General features: G+C 39.0%; 1 long non-coding RNA gene across 1 annotated transcript in view; it reads left to right on the top strand.

Annotated features, from left to right (window-relative positions):
- Window positions 1–1,361: 1,361 nt before the first annotated feature.
- Window positions 1,362–19,470, top strand: part of LOC116270700 — a 29,888-nt gene continuing 11,779 nt past the window's right edge. Inside the window, exons 1-2 of the long non-coding RNA XR_004178865.1 lie at window positions 1,362–3,445; window positions 13,882–14,022. This is a non-coding gene — a long non-coding RNA (uncharacterized LOC116270700). The remainder of the gene's footprint in view (window positions 3,446–13,881; window positions 14,023–19,470) is intronic.

The raw sequence follows: 19,470 nt of genomic DNA on the forward strand, positions 1-19,470 counted from the left end.
TGCGTGGTTCAGTTTCATTAAAAATATTGGATTTAACAAGTTGGGCCATACTCGTGATTCATTCTGGGAAAGTATCTATTTCTGAACATCCTGTTTTGGCCTCCTTTAAATGATCCTGGTGTCTGACAAGTCCTTGCATCTCTAGGACTCCACCAGACCCTTCCCAATTTACCTGCTCTGATTTGGTACTTGATGTTTACACCTTGCATAGTTCTGACCCCTACTGGACTTTGCATCTTGATCCCAAGTCTCATTGCAAACACTAATGGTCCTGATGGCTAATTGTGGGCTTTAGGTGGAACTCTATTCTCTTTGAGACCTAATTCCCTTGCCAAACTCCTTACCCTTTTAACTTGCTCACCAGGAGAGGAAGATTAGATGTATCTCTCATAGCAGTGTTGGGGAAGGGCCTTAATGCCTAGTTTGTAACTGGCTTTAGAGGACCTCCACCAAATATTCTGGGTCCTGTTGGTAGTTTATAATAGGTGTTTCATTCATAAATTTCATTTAAAATTTCTAACTACGATAGCCTGTAATGGATTACAAATAAGTAAGAAATCAAGCAATCAATATTCTAAATAAGTAAATACATAAGAATTCCTCCACAATTTACTGCCCATTATGTGAAACACCAATGCCAAAGTAAATGTTGGAAGTTTCCCAAGTTCCAACAGCCTGGGCGTGGTGGCTCATGCCTTGTAATTCTAAAACTTTGGGAGGCCAAGGCGGGCAGATTGCCTGAGCTCAGGAGTTTGAGACCAACCTGAGCAACATGGCAAAACTCCGTTTCTACTAACAATACAAAAAATTAGCTGGGTGTGGTGGCACATACCTGTAGCCCCAGCTACTTGGGAGACTGAGGCATGAGAATTGCTTGAACCCGAGAGGCAGAGGTTGCGGTGAGTGGAGATTGTGCCACTACACTCCAGCCTGGGCAACAGAGCAAGGCTCCGTCTCAAATAATAATAATAATTAATAATAATAATAATAAACAAGTTCCAACAAATTGGAACATCTCCAACTAGTGCTCTGTTTTCAACTAAAGATACAGAGAGAATGAAAGAATCTGTGTGTATCTGTTTATACTGTGTGTGTGTGTGTGTGTGTGTATACTCAGTAGGACCATCGTGTGTGATAAGGGGACAGAGGGTAGAATGTACGCATTACACATTTCATCTCTTTCCTTTCTCTTTTCCTTTCTCCCCTATTTCTCCCAGTTGAAGATATTTAAAAACAATTATAGCACTGGATAGAGTATTCTGGCTCAGAGAAAGTTGAGGTTTTCAGCCTTCCATACTATATTTGATATAATCATGAAACCACAGAATTGATTTTTTTTTTTTTTTTTTTTTTTTTTTGAGTAGCAACAACCACTGCTACAAGATCACAGACAAACTGCAAAGCACACAGTTTATTTGGCTGGTCCTTCTACCTCTTTGGATTTCTATCCTATTTGTGTTTTTCTGTCTGTCCAATAGCATAGGAAGAAACGAGTTTTGAGTGCGCCTGGTGGCCTAACTCTGGTAGAATGCTACCACACCCATCAGAAAAGCTCTGACTTGTCCTTGGCTGCAAAGACCTGAGGTCTCCTCTTTCAAAGACTCCTAGAAAGTGTCTTTTTGCAGCATCTTGGCCAATTCTCACTAGAGTTCTATTTGGAACGGGTACTAAAATGCAAGCCAGAGTCAACAGAAGAGTATCTTTATATTGAAGTTATATTCAAGCTTTGATGCCAGCTAAATTCACTATCTTTCATATTCTTGTCATCATGAGATACTACCAAAAAATCCAAGACCCGCTGGTCATTCACTTTTCCACTTCAGGCTTCTTATTATGAATTGTTCTGTATTTTTTTATTCCCAATTTTCCCTACCTCTGCCTTCATCCAAATGCCACCCAGAACCTAAATTCAAAAGTAAACAAACTCCTGTAGAGCTACAATTCCTCCACAGCCCAATTCCTCTCTCTCTGGCTTTCAGTGGATCCTGGCAATCCCTCAAGAACACTGCAGGCCTAGTGTTAAGAGCTTAGGCTCTGTGTTCAAATCTTCTGTGTTTATATCCCAGCTCTGTCACTCACTAAGTATATCACTAAGTAAGTTTGGGCAAGTTACCAAAAATTTTTTAGCCTCAGTTTCTGAATCTGAAAATGAGAGAAACAACTCCTTCATGATTATCATGAGGATTAAATGAGTATACATAGGAGGCACAACGATGCCTAACACATTGGGAGACTTCAGTAGACAATAGTATTTAGTCGGTCCTGCAAAGACTGCTTGCATTCCTTGCACTTCAGTATTTGTTTGGTTGGAGGTTTTCAGCATCTTCTCAGTGAAGCATTTCCTTCTCTAAGCCACTACTCCTTCACTCCCACATAAAAAGCACTGCTTGCTGTGAGACTCACCCTTGCAAGATTTTCATTCTTTACCCCCCTCACCCATGCCATAGCCTCACATTCATCCAGAACTTCTGCATTGTCTCACAGTAAGTTCAATTTCAAGCACCACCATTGGACTATATGGCACCCATGATGGGATGACTTGTTCATCCTCCTGCAAAACCACCCCTGTGCATGGGTTTATTTCCTCAGCATCGACACCTCAGCTTCTCAGCTCCTGAACAGTACTGGAGATAAGGAAACACCCTTGCTGCTACCCATTTGCCATGAATCCATTTTAAATGTTATATCTTGCAACTGAGGAGACAAGTCTCAGTCAAGTTGCCTCAGACTTTTGCTCAAGGGCACACAACTAATGAATAATTAAAACCAGAACTCCTGACTTCAAGTCCAGATGTTTTGTGCCACACCAGAGCTACTTTGCAAGGTTTTCTGAAGTTTATGCCCATTTGTTTGGCATTTTGGGACCCAGAAGAAGCATTTAATGTTATGTGTAAGCTTGGAGATGCTACTCTTCCGCTCTCCTGTAGAGATTATTTACATAAGTATTTGTCTTTCATTGTCAGATATGTACTTTTTCCCATACAAATTTTGTAACTCTCCTCTCCTAGCCTATGAGGATATATCTATGGTCCCATTTATCTGGGCAAAGGGGCTCATTTTACCTGGGCAGCAGGAAAGGGGAAAAGAAAACTCTCCTATTTCCTGAGCTAGCAGGGTTCCCACTCTTTGGGGTTCAATAGCAGGCCAATAGTCTGTCACGCAAGGCATCCATTGGCTGAGGGAAACATGGGGACAGGGAATGAAAGACTCACTAGGAATGAGCTTGGGGCTGACGGTGTGTTGTGCGTTGGTTGGTATTTATTTTCTCTTTGAAGGAAGGAGAATGGTGATGGCAGATAGATTGTCCTAGTCTCACTGGACAGGAAATATCTTCCAAGAAGGAAATGATGATGTCTCCTCAGGCACAGGAAGTGGAGAGATGGTTTGGTGCTTGGAACAGGGTGGCTTCCTTATGAATAAACATTCATTGAAGATGACTTCATCGGTGAGTATATTTCATGCATCCCCTTTTACTTTTCCTTAATCTCACATGTGGAGAACAGGCTAGAGGGCAGAAGTACTCATTTTGAGAAAACATGAACCTCTGGAAGTGAGGTTTTAAGAGGAATACCTTCCTACTCCATGAAATGAATTGATTTAATTACAATTAATTATTTATTGAAGTTCTACTATGTAGATATAATGAGAAATACTGACATTAACCAAAAAACCCATCCAAACCATCTTCTACTCTTAAGGAGTTTACTATCTAGTTTTAGTCAGAGGTAAACTAAGCAGCAAACAACAATAGTAGTTTTCATTTAACCTTTCAGTGGGGTCAGGGGATGCCCATGTGTGATAAAATTTAAATCACCCTCCTATGGACCATTTAAGTTTTATGAATTTTCACTTCACAGATGAGAGTCCTTCAAGGGCAGATATATTTATTCTCCTTTATGGAAGAGGAACAACACTGTTCTAGGTCACTGCTGAAGTATACATCAGAATCTTTTTCAATACTCCTGTTGTGAGAAAGGAAAATATAGATGAATTGATTAAAAATTGTAATAGTGAGTACTTTTTTGGCCGGGCGCGGTGGCTCATGCCTGTAATCCCAGCACTTTGGGAGGCCAAGGTGGGCAGATCACGAGGTCAGGAGATCAAGACCATCCTGGCTAACATGGTGAAACCCCGTCTCTACTAAAAATACAAAAAATTAGCTGGGCGTGGTGGCGGGTACCTGTAGTCCCAGCTGCTCGGGAGGCTGAGGCAGGAGAATAGAGACAGAGCGAGACTCTGTCTCAAAAAAAAAAAAAAAAATAGTGAGTACTTTTTATAATTATTTTTATGTGTTACGTAAAAGATTGGGACACATAGAAGAATCAGATAAATACTTGGGACAATTGAGAAAGTTTCCATTTGAAGTTTGTATATTTAGATTAACAGAGGCAAATGGTAGAGAGACAGACTTATTCAGGAGCAGAGGTTTTAGTGCATCCAAAACTGGAGTTGACTACCATTGGACATAGTGAATGGCTCAACACTGAAAGTATTCAAGGAGGAGCTGGAAAAATACCTTCAGGGATGATGGCAATGAAGGTCTCTTTTTGGATAAAAGCGTTGTTGTTATTGTTGTTGTTGTTTTGTCCTGTAAGCTCCTTCCTACATGTTATGGTCTCTCTCTGATTACAGTTAAGGTTCCCCAAAGAGCAGTTCTTACTTGAATTCCCAGAAGATGACGTCCACCCCTTCTCTCCTGTCCAGTCACAGCTCTGAAAGCCTTTGAGAGGTTTCCATACAGGAGCAGATGCAGAGTGGAGAGGAAAAAAATATTACTTTGCAGCAACTGGTGCTCCATCAAAACAGAGGCCTTGCGAAATGACGGCAGACATCAGTAATCGCCACAGCACTGGCCTTATTTATAGGTTTGGGAGAAAGATAAATACTGTACATGCACATTCTAATTAAGGCCAACACTTCCCAGCATGCACAGCTCTGCATCTCATTCTCCCTGCCACTGCTGCCGCGTCTCATATTTTCTGTGCTGTTCTTGTTATTAGTAATGCTGTACTACCTAAAATGTATGGAGTCCCAAGTTGGCTGCAGGGCACAAAGATTTAATCCATTGGAGCCTGGACTCAGAAACACCACAACTCATTTGCCCTCATCTTCAGTGACTGACTAGGGCACTTAGACCATGGATAGTGATGTGGCGCTTAGGATGACCTGTGAAGGGACTGCAGGTCCACTCTGTACAGCACTTGATAGGAATGCTCCCTCCTCAATGCAATTCATGCCAACTAAGCATCTGTTGCATGTGGAGGAGAGAGATAATCTGTTTCCATCAGACATATTTCTAAGATAGATTTTTGAATGGCATAAAGCTAATGCTCTTTTTACATTCTCCCCTGCCTATTATATAATGAAAAAAAAATACAGTGTATGCCATGCACATATAACTAATGTCCCTTACAGAAAGCCCATCCTAGCTTTGATTTTTGGGAGATGAGGACATCATAATCTAATATAGCTAATCATGTCAAAGGCACAATCAATAAGAATACACTGATCTCATGGTATAATTAAGTCTGCATAAGTTCATTTCTAAACCAAATCAATCAAGAGTAGTCAATCTAACCAGGAATTCACAAGTATCATTAATAAAAAAAAATCAGGATTTATTTTTCAAAATACTAGCATCTTGCTATTTAAACATTTCTACCTATTCTTAGTTCCTTAGCATGTCCTTATATAAACACACTGAAATAAAACTTGGGTTCTTTTCTTGAAAATAATACAACCTTTCATCACTGCAAAAATAACTTAGTAAAAGTATTTCCTTCAGTTTCTTCCCAGAAGTACCATCATTTCATTCTGGAGAGATCTTCAGATCATCTTCAGAACATGTATACACAGTGGGCAGGGACTGAATAAACATCTGGGTTTTAGTTGTAGCTTCCTTTTAATCAAGATCATGAGTCGAAGAAAGAAAATAGAAACAGATAGGAAAACACCAGGCTAACCTAGGGATGGAGTAGTATTTTCTCTTCTGTTTTCTCCTCAGGACTTTTGACTCAAATCCCAGTGAAAAGCTGTTAGAATTATTAGCTGATTTTTATTCTAAAATTTTTGTTTCTATATCAACCTGGACCAGGTGTCTGTGTGTATTTATGCATGCATGCATGTATGTATGCATGTATGTATGTATGTATGCATGTGTTGGTTTATGCATGTGCATGTAGGCTGCCTATCCACATGACTATGAGACTTAGTAATTGAGGAGCATGTTTGTTCTCAATGTATACAGCTAATGCAACAGTGTAAATCCCAACCTAACAGAGTGTGTGAGAATTTGTAGTGCACATTTTTCACCCTCCAAGATTCATTTGGATAATTGTAAATGCTTAGCACCACGTCTTGGGAGGCAGCAGCATGGAGTCAGATGGAGGGAGGAAATTAATATTCACGCAGTAACTACTGACAAAGACCTAGATACCTCACATATTTGGCATAATTTATTTTTACAATGTGGATAATGATTACCTATCTTCCAGCATAGCAATTTTTATTTATATTTTATAGACAAGAGGGTCAAGAAATTAAATAATTTCTCCAATATTTCATGACTCCTATGTAGTAATTGGGGGGAGTCCATTTAAGCCTCTGGAAAGCAGATATGGGAGTGTAAGTTTGTCATAGAGGATTCAGGGATAGCTTGGTAAGGTCAGAGGTGCAAGGGACCATGGCCAGTTTTTAGCACAGGGTCTCATATGCATAGTAGGAAGTCAAAAAATACTATTAAATGAATGACATGGGAATCTAGGGCAATCAATTGTGACAGAATAATAGAATAGTGTGAGCCCAAGGCTTAATCTAGAAGGAGTGCTTAGACTTTCAACCCATCTGTGTCACACTGGTCAAATAACGATAATCTGATTCTACAGACCCCGTCAGAAGGCACAGGAAATCGGTCAAGCAGAGGAGTAAGCAAATAACTGGGCTCTGAATATTTAGGATTCAGTTTAGAGTCAGCTGATATTTGTTGAGTAGCTGCTTTGTGCTACATTCTTACTTTTCTAGGTAGTTTTCACTTTATGTTATTTCACCTTTGCAACGGTCATTTTTCCCAGCTGAGGAGGGGTGAGTTTCCTTAACTTTCCCAAGGCCACATGCAAATCTGTGGTGAAGTCAGTGTTTGTATCCAGGTCCCTTGACTCACTCCAGTGCTCTTAACATAATGAGCATAGTCCATATTCAGCAGGCTTCTTACTTGCCTGTCAACAACATCCAGCATCACTTGACTTCCAGCACTCTCCTGTTATTCTGAGGACAGCATCCCCTCTTCTTGTTTTCTTTTCAAATTGTTGGCACCTCTTTCTCAGTTACTTCTCTCAGTTCCTTCTTATCTGCTGACTTCTGAATATTAGAGTGTTCCTAGTTCAGTCTTTACACTTCTTCTCTTTTCTGTCTACACACATTTCCTTAGTGTGATTATCTAGTCTAATGGCTTTCATTGCCATCATAATGACCCCAAAATGTAGATCTCCAGCCCAGAGCACTCTCCTTAGCTCTTCACAGCTCTACTTCAATGTCCAGAAAGCTTCCCAAACTCCACCTCTTCAATGCTGTACTCCTGATAGTCCCCAGAACTTGGCTGCACTTACTGTATTCTCCGTCTTAGTTTATAGCAACTCCAACCTTCCAATTGCTCAAGTCCAAAACCACAGATTTATCTTTAATGCTCTCTCTCTCTCATAGTCTACTCCCAATCTGTTGGCAAATCCTGTTGGCTAGATCTTCAGAAACATTTGGAATCTGACCACATCTTACCACTCCAATTGCTGTCCTTTTGGCCCAGTTCACTGTCAGCCCTTACCTGGATTATTGTAAGAATCTTTCTTATGTGAATTTGCTCACCTTTAGTCTATTGTGCATATAGTAGCCACAGTAACCATGTAAAAGGTGAGTCAAATCATGGCATTCTTCAGCTTTACAATCATTTCATTCAGAGTAGAAGGCAACATCTTTCTAATCATATACAAGTTCCTACAGATCTGGCCTTATTAAGCACAAGCTTCCACCTCAAGGCCTTGGCCCTTGCTATTCCCTCTGCACAAAACACACTTCCCCAGACATGTGCAGTGCTTGATCCTTCACCTCTTTAGGTCCTTTCTAGCCACACCGTCTAAATTGCCCACCACCCCCACACATACAACTAACCCTTTTCTCTACTTTATTTTTTTCTACAGCATTTATCACTGTTCAGCATAGTCTATATTTAACTTAGCTGTCTTTTTAATTGTCTCCTGTCTTTCTGTTAGAATGTGAGCACCAAGAAGGCAGGGATTTTTGCTATGTTGCTTGTTATTGCATCCCCAGCAAAGAGAATGGCACATAGAAGAAATGCCTGGCACATAGGAGAAACCAAAAAAATGTTTAAATAATGAATGAATGGAAAGGACTGAGCCATAAGAATTCAGCACAGATTGAAAGAGGCACGGAGCTCAGTATAACCCCTGATATATAGGCAACCTAAGCAGGTTCAGTGAGATTCTGTGGAGTGTGTGCACTAGTTCACAGCCCAGCATGTTCATTCATCAGATAATTCCCCCCAGTATCCCAATGTGGTGTTCCTATGCCCCAGGAGAAAATGCATTAACTCTCAGAAACTTGATAGATCATGAACCATGAAAGTACTTGTAATCAGCTGTGTAAATACAGAACATAAGTCCTGATTCCATCAGCTTTGCGATGGCACACAATTGCAAAATAAAAATCGAAAATGAAAAGGAAAAGAATAATTCGACTGTATTTTCATAGAAGCATTCTTTACTGCCATGTTATTGTATCTCACCTATACCACACAATCCTTCCTCATTATGTCACTCTCCAGTTTTGGAAGACATTACAGCCTACCAAAAAGAACATGGACCCTAGAATCAGAGAGACTTGGCTTTACATTGTGGTCACACTATTTGCTAGCCACAAAATCTTGGTTGATTTATTTGACCCTTCTTCTCTTCAATGCTTACTTGTAGTGTAGGCAGAATAAAACATACTTAACAGTATGTAGTATGTACTTCACAGTATGAAGCAGTACCCTACTTCATAGAGTAATTATGAAGATCAAATTATATAATATATATTTTTTATAATTATATATACATAATTGGCATTTAAGGCATGCTCCTTAAAATATTTTAAATTGTGAAATAAGATCAGATATAGACAGAAATCAGAGATGTGTAGCTTAGTGTTTCATCAGAAATTAAGGGTTGCAGCTTCTGGACTAGTCACTTCCCATATGTCTTTAACTAACTGGGGTCTATGTTTTGAAAAGACACAGGTGCATCCATAGGGGCTGTTGTAGAGCATGCTGATAGGCCTAATGCTTCCCCCTAAAGTATATATTGCAGATAATTGTTCATTGTCATCCCAGTTCTGTTTTGCATTTGAAGTCAGACTAGAATTCAGACGATATCTATGGCAGCTAAAATAAACTGGAATCAAGAACTCCACCATGACCTGAGCAGGTATGTTCACCTTGACAAGTGGTTCTGACACACACCCTAGTGTGATCATCTTAGTCTGGTTGTACAATCAGTCCTTGAAACGCTGAACACAGAAGTCCTTTAAAGAGGAAATATATAGGAAGTGTCTTTTCTCAGCTTTTATTTCTGAATTCAGCAGTATTACCTCCTCTGGAATCTATGTGGTTTTAGAGCATTTTAGTGGGGACGAAGTTAAGTGTGGCCAACACAACCTTAAGAAATTTTACTAAACTCGTGATATGCATAGGTACCATGGATGTAAGCAATGTGATATTGAAGCCTAACTCAAAGGAATAAAATTGGAAACTTATTTATATAAATACTGACTTTTAAAAATTATATTATATTTTAAATTTTTTCTAATTTAATCCTTCCCAGCAACACAAGCACCATCTCTTAGCAAGCAGTGGGTAGAACTCTTGTTCTTATTCACATACATTATCTGCTCTATTTTCTTCCCAATTCAGACCCTTTACTTTGTTATAACAGGGAAAACAACAAAAAAGTGGTAAAGGTTTATTAAGGAAGAAGAAACAGTGACCCTCCTGGAAGATAACATAGTATAATTTAAATAGGCTTGTGCTCTGGCAGGTGTTTGGTGTTTGGGTTCTCATCTAGCTTTCTGACAAGCCAGTGATTGCCAAACTTGACTGCACATTGGAATCACCTGAGAAGCTTCAACAACTGCTGACACCTGAGAGATGATGATGTGATTGGCCTGGGGTATATTCTTGCCAAACTTGACTGCACATTGGAGTCACCTGAGAAGCTTCAACAACTGCTGACACCTGGGAGATGATGATGTGATTGGCCTGGGGTATAGTCTGACCTTTGGAAGATTTAAGAGATCACCAGGTGATTTTAATGTGCAGATAAGTTTGGGAATCACTTCCACAGTCTGTGATAGGAAACAGTCATTTATCAATTTAGAATCCTTCTGAATCAAAGCATTTCTAATTTCATGAAGCCAGAGATATTGCTTAGGACATAGGTATCATCTCCAATGTCTGATATCAATAAATAAGGCCCAAATAGCTAATTTTGAAAGGCGAAGGATTATATCTACCTAGCAGCACTCCAGTAACCAAAGCATTTAAGTTAAAAAAGGGAAATACAGGTTATCTATGGGCAGCAACTTTATCATTACAACGATGCTATCTGAAGGGAAATAAAAGAAAATAGAAAGCAGGGATATTAGTTCATTCTCAAACTGCTATAAATAACTATCTGAGACTGGGTAATTTATGAAGAAAACAGGTTTAATTGACTCAGTTCCACAGGCTGTTCAGAAGCAGGGCTGGGAGGCCTCAGGAAACTTACAATTATAGCAGAAGGTGAAGGGGAAGCAAACACGTCTTACCATGGTGAAGCAGGAGAGAGGGTACAAGGGGGGAAGTGCCACCCTTCTAAACCATCAGATCTCATGAGAACTCACTCTCATGAGAACATCATGGGGGAAATCCGCCCCCACATTCCAATCATCTCCCACCAGGTCCCTCACCTAACATGTGGGGATTACAATTCGACATGAGATTTGGATGGGGACACAGAGCCAAACCACAGTAGTAGACTTCAGTCAATGGAAGAGCTGTGTTCCCTAAGCTGAGTATCCATATAACCTAGGTTTGAATATATTCTTTTTCAAGGTCACCCTAAAAATCAGAAATGGAAAAATTAGGAAAATCTAGACAGGGATATGAGTAAATTAATAATTCTATGTCTAAATTCTCTCTAATTTGGGATATTTTCATTGGAAACTTGAATTTCAACCACTCACTATCCTCTGAACTTTCGCAGAGAGATGACCACTTTGCACAGCCGTGGGATGCAGAACAGGACACTTTTCCTGGGTTGTTTTTTTTTTTTTTTTTTAAGGAAGATGAGGTCAGACAGCCAATAGGAATGGAGCAGAGTAGCCCAATCAGAAATACGTTGGATCCTTACAGGAGGGTTTGAGAGTCTGGGTACTCATTGCTTTCTTTCTGAGCCCATAGTCAAGATGGGAAGATGTGCAGAACAGTGTAGTCCAATAGAAAGATAATGCAAGCCACATACATACTTCAAAATTTTCTAGTAGTCACATTAAAAGAAACAGGTGAAATTAATGCTAACATATGTTATTTTACTCAGTATTTATTATAATTTCAATATGTAATCAATATAGAAAAGTATTTTTGAGCTGCTTTACATTCTTGTTTTTCTAGTAGGTCTTTGAAATCTGTCATAGTCTATTCACTTATAGCTCATCTCCATTTGGATTAGCCAACGTGGAATAGACCAAACGGATTAGCCATATTCAGGGGTTCAACAGTCACATGTGGCTGCTGGCTACTGCTTTGGCTAGCACATGTGCAGAGGAAAGATAACTGGCCCTGAGCACAAAAGACCTGAGTTCTAATCTGCCTTTAAATGGTGGATTGTCTTAGAGGGCCTCTAGTGTCATTTTTAGCGCCTATGTTTTCTGGTTCAATGGCAAGTTAAGGATGCGGGTGCACTGCAAAATTGGATAAGAATGGCCAAGTCTCTGCAGCTGGACATTCCCTAAGTCAAGGCCTGTTATTTCTATCTAAGCTTAGGAAGATTTAAAAAGCATCTACATCTCTCACGGAAACAGCGGGTTCTGAGCAGAGGGTAAGTTCTTTGTCCCATAAAGCAAAAGGATTCTCTGGGATGTGATTCTAGGGAAAACCTCACTACAGATTGCCTAACCGGGAATTAAACTCTGCTATTGACCTGAGTGGTCAGGCGATGAGCAGTGTGCCGTAAATCAAACCCTTGACCCACAAACAGAAAGCAAAGCCCTTTTGATTAGTTTTGAGCAGCTATATTGAAAAGACCACTGCACACTTCCATGGTCTCTTTCATCCCAAGACTGGTGGAGTTGTGAGGAGCCATTCCCCACCCCCATTGCCACTGGCTTTCAGAGCAATAATATGCCCAGGCACAGCACAACTCTGTCTTCCCTCGTAGCCTAGGGTGGCCCTGGAGCTATGAAAAGTCTTTATTCATTGCCCCACTTTCAGATAAATTAGCTCAAATGGTTGTCTATTTAAACCTCGGTCAGGAAACTTCTGTTTTTGCGGGTGTGATACGGAAGTGGCAATGGGGAACTAAAAATTGAACTAAAATGAGAGAAGATGCACATCCCATCTGTTCTCCTGAAACTCTGTGTGACCTCAGTCTTCCCATGTCTAGACTTCAGTTCTTCCCCATGTGAAACAAAGAAAGCTCTTTCCACTTTGATAGTGAGGATAGTGTTTGTGGAATTCTGGAGCATTTCACAAGAAGGTTAAAATAAATGCAAGATACAAAAACGAATCATTTCCTCAGACCCCAGAGGAGGAGCAGGATTGTAAATAACTGTCAAATCTTGGTAAGCAGTTCAGACAGAAGAGGAGTAGGGACACCAGGATGGGAAGGTCAAGGACAGAAAGGGGAGGGCTGCAAGGGAGAAGGAAGGTGAAGAGGGCTGGAGAATGCTTCCTGCTGGGTCACCAATCACTAAGGATGGCAAAGTTTGGAAACCTTGCCTTTGTTCCAGGAGGACTTGACGAGCAAAACTGATTAGCTGTAGAATATCATTTAAATCTCTTCTTAAAGCAAATCCAAGTCTTTAATCATTATCTCCCAAAACACCAAACGGCTCCAGACACACACACCAGCTTCACTGAGAGACTTGTCAAGACTGAAACAGTAATTCACAAATTCACTAAAATTCCCTGCTCCACCGAGCAGTATGACAGCTCCAGCGACCGCGGTAACATTTCTATTCAAACTGGCTTTGGAGCCGAAGCTATAAATATCCTTGCAATATTTCCTGCTTCAGAACATAAAGACAGCTTTACAGCACTGATAAAATAGAAATTACTTTCTCTCTGAGGTCTTGCTGGAATTTTAATGTCTGTTTTGCAATAAAGCAGCTCCTACACAATTTGATTTGAGGGAAAGAAAACAAACGGTCTAATTTAGTTACAATAATGACTCTTCTTGTATTGTTTGCCCTACTTGCTTCTTTGGCTGCTGGGCTGTTAAAGTTTGTAGCAGCCAGCAGAGGGGATAATGTTTATGAGAATATTAAAATTGTTTCTTTATTATTTAAAGATACATTGTCCCCATCCCTTCTCAACTCAGAGCAACTTAAGAAATTTTTTAAGGAGAATTAGAAGAAAATAAAGTTTACAGCCTTTAATAGTGCTTTGTGAAAATTGCTTGTTAGAACTGTAAAGCTGTTGACCATGATGACAGGAATTTTTAAGGCTTTTGGAGCGTAAAAGATCATAGCAGCTTTAATTATTCCATATATGTTACCCAAGTTGTAGTTAGTGCCTTCAAAGCTGAACAAAGCATCCTTTTTTTTTTTTAAATCCACACATGCCCATCTCCTTTGCAGATTATATGATGTGAAAAGAAAAAAAAAAGAGAAATTTGTTTGTGCATATGGACTGTGTGCTGAGGGCTTAGGAAAATGGAGTTGAGAACGGAAGCTAAGGATGAAACAGGCTGTCTGAAGACAGGAATTAAATTGTTTAAGGTAAGTGGGGTTTGCTCAGGTGCTCAGTAATGTTTCTATAAACTAACAATGAAAAAGAAATTAAGAAAGCAATTCCATTTACAATAGCTGCAATAAAATAAAAGACTTAGGAATAAATTTAACCAAAGAGGTGAAAGATCTGTACATTGAAAACTATAAAACATTGATGAAAGAACTGGAAGAAGACACAAGTAAAGGAAAAAATATCCATGTTCATGGATTGGAAGAATTCATATTGTTAAAATGTCTATACTACCTGAAACGATCTGTGGGTTCAGTGCAATTCCTGTAAAAATTCCAAAGACATTGTCACAGAAATAGAAAAAAAAAATCTTAAGATTTGTATCGACGCACAAAAGACCCTGAATATCCAAAGGAATTTTGAACAAAAAGAGCAAAACTGGAGACATCCACTACCTGATTAAAAATATACTACAAAGCTATAGTAATCAAAGTAGCATGGTACTGACATAGAAACAGACACACAGACCAATGGAAAAAAATAGAGAGCCTAGAAATAAATCCATGCATTTATGATCAATAGGGTATAGCAGAAATGCCAAGAACACACAATTAAATTAAAATGGGCAAATAACCTGAATAGACATTTTTCAAAAGAAGACATACAAATGGCCAACAGGTGTATTAAAAGATTATCAGCATCACTAATCATCAGGGAAATGCAAATCAAAACCATAATGGAATATCACCTCACACCTGATAGAATGACTGTTATCAAAAAGAGGAAAGATAACAAGTGTTGGTGAGGATGAGGAGGAAAGAGATCCTTTGCACACCATTGGTGGGAATGTAAATGAGTAATAGCTAATATGGAAAACAGAATAGAGATTTCCTAAAAAAAAATAAAAATAGAATTACCATATGATCCAGCAATCCCACTACTTGGTACATATCCAAAGGAAATGAAATTAATATGTTAAAAAGATATCTGCACACCCATGTTCATTGTAGCACTATTCACAATAGCCAAGATATGGAATTAAGCTGTGTCCATTGGAATGAATACAGAAAATGTGGTATATATACACAATGAAATACTATTCACACTTAAAAAAGAAGGAAATTCTGTCATAACTGACAGTATGATGAATTTGGAGGACACCGTGTTACGTGAAGTAAGCCAGGCATGGAAAGATAAATACTATGTGATCACTCTTATATCTGTACTCCTAAAAGTCGAACTCATAGAAGTAGAGAGTAGAAGGGTGGTTACCAGAGGCTGGGGGTAGAGATGATTAGGGAGATATTAGCCAAAGGATATTAAACTTCAATTAAGAGAAATAAGCTCAAGAGATCTATTGTACATTAGGTGACGATAGTTAATAACAAAATATTGGATACTTGAAAATAGCTAAGAGAGTAGATCTCAAGTGTTCTCAACACAAAAAGTGATGCATGTGAGGTAATGCGTATATTAATTAGCTTGATTTAGCTAGTCCACAATGTATACATATGTCAAAATATATACTGTAAATATTTTAAATTTTTTTGTCAGTTAAAAAAATAACACATGGTTCTGACACATTTGCCAAGGGAATATATTAAAAATAGATAGTATAGGTTAGCAGTTCTTAAAGTGTGGTCTGTGGAACTCTCTGGAGTCTCTGAGACACTTTTAGAGGCTTTATGAAGTCAAAATTGTTTTTTAAGGCTTTTTTAAAGAGCCATTTTCCTTTCACAACAAGATTGTGAGGAAGTTACCAAGATATTACATATACGCCCTGCCCCCACACATGCATAACCTCCATCTTTATTAATATTCCCAACTAGAATGGTTCATTAGTTACAACTGATGAACCTTCATTGACACATCACCCAGAGTCCACAGTTTACGTGAGGGTTCACTCTTGGTGTTGTACATTCTATGGGTTTAGACAAATGTATAATGAGATGTATCTGCCATTATGATAGTATACAGAATGGTTTCACTGCTCTAATCATTCTCCATGCTCCACCTGTTCATCTCTGCCTTCTCACTACCTTCTGGCAACCCTGGACCTTTTTACTGTCTTCGGAGTTTTGCCTTTTCCAGGGTGTTGTGTAGTTGGAATTGTACAATATGTAGTTTTTTTCAGATTGGCTTATTATACTTAGTGATATGCATTTAAATTTCTTCAATGTCTTCTGTTTTCTGGATAGTTCATATCCTTTTAGCTCTGAATAACCATTGTCCAGATGTACTATAGTTTATTTATCCATCTACCTGATTAAGAACATCTCGGTTGCTTCCAAGTTTTGACAATCACGAATAAAGCTGCTATAAACATCTGCATGTAGATTTTTGTATGGACATAAATTTTCAACTCCTTTGGGTAAATACCAAGAAGTGTGACTGCTGGATTATATGATTAGAGTACGTTTAGTTTTGTGAAAAACTGCCAGACCGTCTTTCAAAGTGGCAGCACTATTTTGCATTCCCACCAGCAATGAATGAGAGCTCCTGTTGCTCTGCGTCCTCACCAGCATTTGATATTGTCAGCGTTCTAGATTTTGGCCATTCTGAGAGATATGTAGTGTTATCTCATTGTCATTTTAATTTTCATTTCCCTAGTGCTATACGATACAAAGTGTTATATGCTTATTTGCCAGCTGTATATCTTCTTTGGTGAAGTACTTGTTAAGGTCTTTGGCCTAGTTTTTTTTTTTTTTTTTTTTTTTTTTTTTTAAGATGGAGTCTCGCTCTGTCTCCCAGGCTAGAGTGCAGAGGCACAATCTCGGCTCACTGCAACTTCCACCTCCTGGGTTCAAGCGGTTCTCCTACCCCAGCCTCCGGAGTAACTGACATTATAGGTGCCCACCATCACACCCAGATAATGTTTTGCATTTTTAGTAGAGATGGGGTTTCGCCATGTTGGCCAGTTTGGTCTCGAACTCCTAATCTCAGGTGATCTGCCCACCTCGGCCTCCCAAAGTGCTGGAATTACAGATGTGAGCCACACTGCCTGACCTGGTCTAGTTTTTAATAGAGTTTTTCGTTTTCTTATTGTTGGATTTTAATAGTTCTTTGTATATTTTGAGTAACAGTTTTTTTTATCAGGTATGTATTTTGCAAATATTTTTGCCCAGTCTGTGGTGTATCCTTTGTATTCTCTTGACAGTCTTTCACAGAGCAGAATTTTTAAAATTTTGGTCAGCTTATTGATTCTCATTTTCATGGATCATGCCTTGTTGTCATATCTAAAAAGGCCATCTAGTTTTTTTTCTATGTCACCTTCTCGGAGTTTTGTAGTCTTGCATTCTACACTTAGGTCTGTTATTCGTATTGAGACAATTTTTGTGAAGGGTGTAAGGTTTGTGTCTAGATTCATTCTTTTACATGTTGTTGTCCAGTTTGTTCCAGCACAATTTGTTGAAACAATGATCTTTCCCCGTTTTATTGTCAAAACGATTTTCATAATGATAAAAAGCATTATATTTCACCGTCTTGACGTTTGCAATGATGTTACAGAGAAATTGTGGGTCAATTGTTGGTGCCTTACATCAAGGCAATGCCTCTAAGCTGCACTGGCAGTCATTGTATTCTTTCTCACTTCCCACTCACAGAAGATGGGAAGAAAGAAGGGAGGGAGAAAGGTGTAAAAGAAGAGAACGAGGGAGTGAAAGCAGGTTGGAGGAAACGTAGAAAGTGGAAAACTGTTTAATATTAAAATGTTCTTGATGAAGAAGCAAAATTTCTAATTTTACTAAATCTTGAGCCTAGAGTTAACATATTTTTAATAGTTTGACAAAATGGAAAGTACATATGAAACACATAAATGCATAGCAAAGTATGACGGTTGTCTCAGGCCAAGCAATTGTGCAACTGTGTACACTGTGAGCTGAGTTACTTGCTCTTTTCATGTGTCATTATTTATACTAGAATGACCTACTGACCAACAAGCAATGATTATTGAGACTTGGATATTTGGCAGACATTTCTTTGAGAATGAATTAAGCCTGTTACTTCAAAGAAAACAACTAACAGTATTTCTCCCCGACCAATGCTAATATTTGTGATTTCTCTTTTTTGGGGGGTGGGGGTTGGCTGGGGGAACAGAGTTTCGCTCTTGTCACCCAGGCTGGAGTGCAATGGCATGATCTTGGCTCACTGCAACCTCCGTCTCCTGGGTTCATGAGATTCTCCTGCCTCAGCCTCCTGAGTAGATGGGACTACAGGCACCCACCACTACACCTAGCTAATTTTTGTATTTTTAGTAGAGAAGGGGTTTCTCCGTGTTGACCAGGCTGGTCTCGAATTCCTGACCTCACGTGATCCACCTGCCTTAGTCTCCCAAAGTGCTGGAATTACAGACTTGAGTCACTGTACGTGGTCAATATTTATACTTTCAAGCAAAAATTAGAAAACTGGAAAACTGTATCTGATGCCATAAACTTGACAGTTTCCCAACAGTTAAGGACATTTTTTGGATGAGATTGGTAATGACATTAATGAATGAGATGTTTTTGATATTGGACAATGAAATATGTCAACATTTGGAAGATCTAAACAATTCAAGGATCCAATACTTTCCATATCACCAATACATGGTGATACAAATCATACGTGAGTCATGTGAGTAAAAGATTCATTTGATGTACAAAATAGACCAAAGGAATTTGATGCAGCAAAGTGTAAAAATTAATACAGTTTCAGATTCCACATTGCAATAAATCTTCAAGAAATTATTTGTTCAGTTTTGGCCCAGTACAGTGGCTCATGTCTGTAAGCCCCGCATTTTGGGAAGCTGAGGCAAGAGGATTGCTTGAGGTCAGGAGTTTGAAATCAGCCTGGTCAATATAGTAAGGCCTTGTCTCTGCAAAGGAAAAATTTAAAAATTAGCCGGGCATGGTGGCATGCATCTGTAGTCCCAGCTACTGGGGAGGCTGAGGTAGGAGGATCGCTTGAGCCCAGGAGATTGAGGCTACAGTGACCCCTGATCATGCCGCTGTACCTGGGTGACAGAGCGAGACCCTATCTAAAAAGACAAACAAACAAACAAACAAAAACCACACAAATAAACAAACAAACACAAAAAAGAGAAACTATTTGTTCAGTTTTGGTGTAATGTCAAAGAAGAATATTCACAATTATATTTAAAAAGCTATTAAAATATTCCCCTTTCCAACTACATATCTGGATAAGCCTGGATTTGCTTCATATACTTCAACCAGAACAATGTATCACAATAGATCGATTGCAGAAGAATATTTGATAACATAGCTGTTTCTTATTAAGCCATAAGTAAAAAAGATTTGCCAAAAACAATGCAATTTTCTCATTCATTTTTTTGTTTGGAGCTAACAAAGGGGCCTTGAGACCAAGAGGTTTGAGAACTACTACTGTAGGTGATTCAGAAGACTTTCAAAGTGTCACTTAAATTTTACTGACTATGCTGACAGATTATTTCATGTTTTCTACTAATTTTCCTCAAGACTAGCTCTGTTCAA

The sequence above is a fragment of the Papio anubis genome, chromosome 1, assembly GCF_008728515.1.
Source record: "Papio anubis isolate 15944 chromosome 1, Panubis1.0, whole genome shotgun sequence".
NCBI lineage: Eukaryota > Metazoa > Chordata > Mammalia > Primates > Cercopithecidae > Papio > Papio anubis.